We start from the raw sequence: 7,317 nt of genomic DNA on the forward strand, positions 1-7,317 counted from the left end.
TCAATGAACTGCACCTACAAGAGGTGAAAATAGCACAAAAACACAATTTGAAACCAATCAGAATCATAGATAAGAAAAAAAAAAGTATTGACGGATATATATTACGCCTCTTTCATTTATAGTCCTTTATTTTCATTGGGTAAATGAGAAATGGCCAAATATATAACCAAAACCGTGGGTTAAATGTCAATTCGCGTATTACTAGAATATATCTAACTCTTTTTATAGAAATATAAGACATCTAATAGGTACTGCTTCAGTCTTTTGTGCAGATATGTAATAGTTCACAAATCCTTTATCTAACGCATAAATATGCTCAAAATTGGGAACCTATTCTATTCTTCTACCTACAATTTTAAGCCAATCCGAGAGGAAAAAGAAACGATAACTTTTCGTATAATATTCATGTCCGTCCTTTTCTTAAAGTAATCTAATTGAATTAATTAAGTTATGCCCAACAAAAATGATAATGGTTGGAATATAACTAGATTAGATTAACTGTTGTCAGCTGTTAAATGAAGGAAATACATCATGTGACCATAGGTAGGAACTACTTCACTATCGATTTTCTATAATACTCTGAGTTCAAGAGGGGCTTACACTCCTTACTCCCCTACAAATCTTCAATGTTAATCTCAGTGATTTATGAGGGCACATACTCTTGGTTAAACAATATACTTATATATGCTTTCCTCCATCCCGCTAAGTCTCAAATTAATCTTTTACTGATGCAATTTAAAAATGGCTTATTATTACTTAATGGAAACTGGGGGGCTCGCACTCACGGCTTGTGCCTATGTTTGATTAAATTGTGACTTCATACTCGAAGTGAAAGATTAGCTACTTGACTCAGACTCGTAATAAGAATCCTATCTTATTCAAGCAATTATTGCATTACCTATTATTATTTGGGCTCAATGAGTTCAAGACTTGATTGGTTCCTATTTTGAGCTTATATTTCTTTTACCGTAAATAAATGGAGTCCTGAAATGAGGCAGCTGAACAAAAATAGGGATAAAAGGAGCTTATTGACGCTGGCCTTCAATGAGTCCAAATTTGGGTGGCAGGTAGCACAGTCCTTCTTCTCAATTTGCGACCACACACTGTAGTCAAGGGGATTCAAATCAGATGATTGAGGTGGCCAAATGTTTTTGTTCCAAAATGGCATGTTGGCAGCGAGACAATCCTGAGTCATTCCAGAGGTATGGGCAGGTCTTTCAGATCTTTTCCCTCCTTGACAAGCTTCTGGACCTTGAACACAATAGTACTGGATAGTCCAGTGTCCTTGATTATCTCCTTGACAGACCTACCGGTGCGGAGGAGAGTGGTAACTAAATGACGATTGGCCTCGTCATTCAACGTAAACGACTTTGTTTGATGCGAGTAAGAAAAACAAAAAGAAAGCCAAAATATTTACCGAGTTACTTGTGGTGGAATTTTTTATTACCGGTCACGGAACCTCAAGATATCAGCGTTTAAAAAGATATTTTTTGAATATCTTGGAAAGAACATAATTTTTCAACCTGGAATAACAACAGTGGCAAAATAACTCAAATACGGTGAGACATAGGTATATCCTGATTTTTTTCTTAATTTCCTAGATTGTTATTGCATTTAATGAGTTAATGGAGAGCCTCCAACTCTTACTCGAAAAAAAATCAAAAGTAGCAAAACCATGATTACGATACTGATATAACTAATAATGTGGTCGAAATGTATTTTTAAGGCATTATTCAATGATAGCTAGACAGCCAACAAATTTTATTTAGGTATCTCAAGAAATTTTATATCCTCTTTCCGTCAAATGTTCCAAATAGTCCTTTGGCGAAATGTAATTCGGCCAAAAGTCTGCTCATGATATATATGAAAGCTATAATGAAGGACTATTTATCTACGCCATTTTAAAATACAATATGTTATAGGTAAAATTGATAGGTAAACAAATATTTATCCCCATTTTTTGAAAACATTGATATTTTATCTAAAAAAAAAGTTTGAGCTGCAATAAATCCACAACAGCTCAAAGCTTGATAAATTTGTATACAATTAAAAGTGTACTCATGCACTATTATTAAATTTTCTTAAAGATGATAGTTTTTCAATATTGAGAAATGTAAAATATATTACGGTTTTTCCTTTGTATTTTTTATGTTAAATTAGTTACTTTTCTTAAAAAGAGTAATTTTTTAACAATACAATACAATGAAATCAAAAGGAAGTTTTGTAGAACATTCTTTGTCATAAATATTGTTAATGTTATTCTTCATCAATGGATCCTTCCTATTCAAAAAAGAACTATACAGAAACTGTACGTATACTGCATAGAGGGAGCGCCCATCGGAAAATTTTACTAATGTAACAGCACATCTTTGAGATTAACTATAAATAAAAAAATAAGGATTGTTCTAATATGAAATTTAAATTTTCTTTATTTTTCTCTCAATTCCAAGGAATGGACTGATCAACTTCAAACTTTTTTATTCCTAGTTTTGCCAAAAAATTGTTCTTTAAGTTAAATTTTATGTTAATTGATGATATTGTTAATCAAACCATTTTTCTTTTTTTTCTGATTTATAAATATGTGTCATAGAAGGAAGCCATTTTACATCCAACTGCTCATGAATCATTCATTTTTATCCTATTAATTTTGATTGGTTCAATTATTCTTTTATTTTTGACGGTTTTCAGAAATTTAGAATTTAATGTTAAAACTGCCCGGATTTCTATTTGATTTTATTCTTTTTTTAAATTAATGTCATAAAATTCTGTAAGTCGGAATAGTAACAAAATAAAATATCAATGGAGTTTAAAATTGAAATTTGAAAATATCTTTCAAACAGGGTGTATAATTGATAAATTTGTATAATTAGGCGTAGACCATAACAACCAATATGTGGCAGTAAATTACGACATGGCAAAATTAAACTTCCTTCTTTAATAAATGAATGAATAGATCCGGAAAAAAAATAGTTTAAAACTAAATATCATCAATTAATATATAATATAATTTGAAAAAGTTATAAAAGTGAATACAAATATTAATTTGTTTCACACAGATGAATTTAATTTGAATTATATTCAACTTTGAATGTCCATGAGAAAGGTGGTCTCAAACAAAAGTTGACATTCCATGATAGTTTAAGCTTTGTTTGACGTCACCATTAAGGACCTTTGAATTTATATTTTTTTACAATGACTTTTACAATTCTGTTTGAATTAATTGAAAGGCTCTCTGAAAAAAAATCTAGGAAACCTCAAGGGCTTATTGTATTCAAATCAAGATAAAGATCTTTCATTTTGAGTATGCAATGATTGTATCAAACATTTGTGGATATTGCTAATCGTAATAAAAATTATATTAAATAGACGTCTAACAATACATGTCACTGTTAAATAGTTTTAGAGAAGAAAATTGTGTTGGGATGCAATTGCAAAATTATTTATTCTTGAGTGCTTAAAATATGCTCTTGCATCCGAAAATTAGGGCTAAAATTGAATTTGTTTTAACACACCTACATCATATTATATTGTTGTCAACAAATCAATTATCTTATCATGAAATAAGGGCCACATGATTATGTTGTCGGATTTAATATTTTTATTTTTAAGCTTCGCCGAACAGACAAACTTTACCTAAAATCTATAGAAGAAAACTAACCACGAAATATTTAGTTTTACTCACACGTAGTTACTCAATACATAAATGATATATGTTCTCTCTTACAGAAGAATAAATGCAGCTTGAGAAAAAAAAATGAGGTGATGAACAAGAGAATACATTTTTTCTCTAGAGCGCTACCTAGCTGAGCCCTAGCTAGACACACTCGATGCATCATGCAATTTCATTAATATGATTGCATAATTATTTCTTTTATCAAATATGACTGTTTTTTATTCATACATACATACAGATAAACTTTGCTTTATTTATATCGATTTGCCATACAAAGTTTGCAGGATGAACTTTTACAGGACCTACACACTTTTATACCTGGATACGGCATATTAAGAGATAGTATAGATAATTGATGAGAGAGTAGAATTGAGGTTATGGTAACTTTTTTTTGTTCTTTTTAAACTAGAGATACATAATCAAAAATAAAACGGCCAAAACCCTCAATATTATGTCGCAGAATTCTCGTAAACTGTCGATAAATTAAAGTGTTCTATTATAACCTAGGTCAACTTCAAATAATTGTCCTGGTTTTTCTAATTTGTCATTTTTACTTTTTTTTTCTTTGTAATCTTTTCTTGACATCATTTAAAGTGATTGTTCTACTTCCATTATAAAGAGGGCCACATTTTTTGGAGTGCCACATGACCAAGTATTTCAAACAAATGGGTATGATGGCCGTCATTTTCCCATCCCTATTTTAGCCCCACAGTGATTAAACGTAAACGAAGATCGGGAACAGTTGACTTTATACAAAAACTCATTTGGAAGGGTGGAACTAATTTTTGGGGCAAGAATCAACCATAATTTTTAAAGTGGTTCGTTTTTCATTATTTTTAATTGTAATTTAAATCATTTGACTTATTGGTTCTTCTGTTATCATTCCCTCGGTATTGTCAAAATTCAATGTCCACTCATTGAAAAGAAATTTAAGATATTAATAGGTTTGGTACAAAGGGGTTTGTTGTAGAGTTTCTCATCAATTGTTTAATATTGTTAACCAAGGAAAATTTCTGGATAAGATAGAAAATATGGAATACAGGACATTTTTTTAAAAATAATTAATTTTAAGCTAGTCGAGAAAAATCCAATGTTAATTCCTGTTTCCTACGTTCGAAGGTGAAGTTACAATTTAATATTCATATGTTGGTTTGTAATAAGGGCTATTTGGCCTCATTTTGAGTCGATGTACATCATTTTCACTGTCCTATAATCTGTTGAATATATATATTCGTTAATATGTTGAGGCGTCCGCAGGGGGAGGCCTGGAGGGGCTATAGCCCCCTCCCCAATTAAATGATTTTTGTTATTTACATGAAAATTTAATTTTTTTTTTTTTAAAGTTTCTATTTAAAATTTAATTTAGTTTTTCAATTTTTTTTCCAAAAAAAATAATTTTTCAATTTTTTTCGAAAAATTAAATTTATATGACTAGATATGAATTATTTAATTTTTTCCAAAAAAAATAATTTTTCAATTTTTTTCAAAAAATTAAATTTATATGACTAGATATGAATTATTTAATTTTTTTCCAAAAAAAATTATTTTCTATGAATAGGTATGGATTTCTTAAATATTTTCCAAAAAATGAAAAATTTGTAATTTAGTTTTGGAATTTTTTTTCAAAAAAGAATAATTTTTGGAATTTTTTTCCAAAAAAATTTATACTTGAAATTTAATTTTTGAATTCTTTTAATAAAAAATTCAAAAGCCAAGCCATCACTTTTCATTGAATAAATTGAATGAAAGTTGATTATGTGTAATATGAGATAATGATATGGCAAAAAATAATTTGTCCTTCGGAATTGGTGGTTGACTTAAAGCAAGAAACATTGTTGATTATATGGGTATGAGTTTTTATAAAAAAAAACATACATTTTAAACTAGTTGAAAAAAAATCAAAAATTAATTCCTGTTTCCTACGTTCAAAAGTGGAGTTAAAATTCAATAATCATATGTTGGTTTGTAATAAGCGCTTGTTTGGCCTCATTTTTGGTCCATGCATATCATTTTCACTTTAGCATAATCCGTTGAAAAGTTAATATGCAGGGGGTCCGCAGGAGAGGGCTGGAGGGGCTATACCCCCTCCCCCCACCAATTAAATAATTTTTACTATTTACAAGAAAAGTCAATATAAGATTTTTTTTAATAAAAAATTTAAAAAACCAAGCTTTCAGACGACTTTTCATTGAATAAATTGAAATCAAATAAAATAAATATCAAACTTCCATGAAAATAGTATTAAGAGTATTTTCAATATCCATAATGTATATTTTAGATATTTTTGAATTGATGTAGCTATTTATAGATTGATTTCCCAGATGGCATTCATATATATTATGGGTGAAGGTATAAAATGTATATAGATATGCGCAAAACCCCTATTTCATAGTACAATACAATTAATTTTGACTTTTTTAGTCCATATGTTTTGCTTTTTTAAATTTAGCCATATTTAGTATTGGAAGTAAGTTTCTCAATATTAACAATTTTATAAAATATAACACTTTGGGCGATATTAAGAATGCTTGATTGCTTCCAGTGGATAATAGCATCCAACAACATTAGTCATTTCATTATAGTTTCAGCTTTGTATGACTATCCTCATCAAGGGCCTTTGAAATTGTATGTTGCTCACATTACTTATTTTGGTTGTGTATGTTCAATCTTCTAAGCATTTTAAAATCTTCAAATCCAAAGTCGTCTGTTCCTTGTCGATGGAATTATTCGGTTAGTTAAAGAACCAAACAATTACCTTCACAACTATGTTTGAATTAATTGAAACGCAGACTAGATAGGATATATCTAAGATATCTCAATGATTTATTGTTTTCAAATCAAGATAAAATCCCTTCATTTCATGTACTAATTTATTGCCTTCGTCTAATCCAAAAAAGAATGCATGTATTATGATTTGTTATTTGCTAAAATATTATAAAACCTATATAAGTTGTAAAGAAGTGAGAGTTAATACTCCCATGGTACAGTCAGTGGGATGGACCCTGTAGTATAAATTCATTGAATATATAAAATTTTCATTGCCATTAAAAATACTTGATAAATATGTCGGAAAAAAAACAAAAATACAGTTAATTTTGATTAAATGAGCATTCTAAGAAAAAATGATTTTCGATGTAGAGCGCCGGAAATTAAAATAATATTATTATTTCTAGAGTGCTTAAAAGATGTTCTTGCATCCGAAAAGTAGGGACATAATTGGATTGGATTTTAATGCCCCCCTCCCCTATAAAGAGAAAAACCTTTTACATTTAAAATAACATTAGTGCAGGTTTACACAAAAGATAGGTAATGGGAGAAATTAACAACAGAACGATTGATCAAATCATGAATAAAAAATAGGAAAGAGCACTCGCCTTTTTACCTTTTTCCCAATTTTGAAAGGTAGTTTTTTAACTACAAACATGTCCACTCTAGATATAGGTATTTTTTACAGAAAAAATATCTTTTTAGATGAAATATACACGCCCTCCTCGTCTGGATGCATGAGTTTTCGCATTGATGGGATCTAAAATACATTAACACAACAACAAAATCTTCCTTTGATTCCGAGAGAAAGTTTCAAGAGTACGATAAGGACTCTGGAAATAAAATGTCATTTAAATGGTATAAGAAAGCAGTTGTAT

Source organism: Lepeophtheirus salmonis, chromosome 5 (genome assembly GCF_016086655.4).
Source record: "Lepeophtheirus salmonis chromosome 5, UVic_Lsal_1.4, whole genome shotgun sequence".
In the NCBI taxonomy this organism is placed as follows: domain Eukaryota; kingdom Metazoa; phylum Arthropoda; class Copepoda; order Siphonostomatoida; family Caligidae; genus Lepeophtheirus; species Lepeophtheirus salmonis.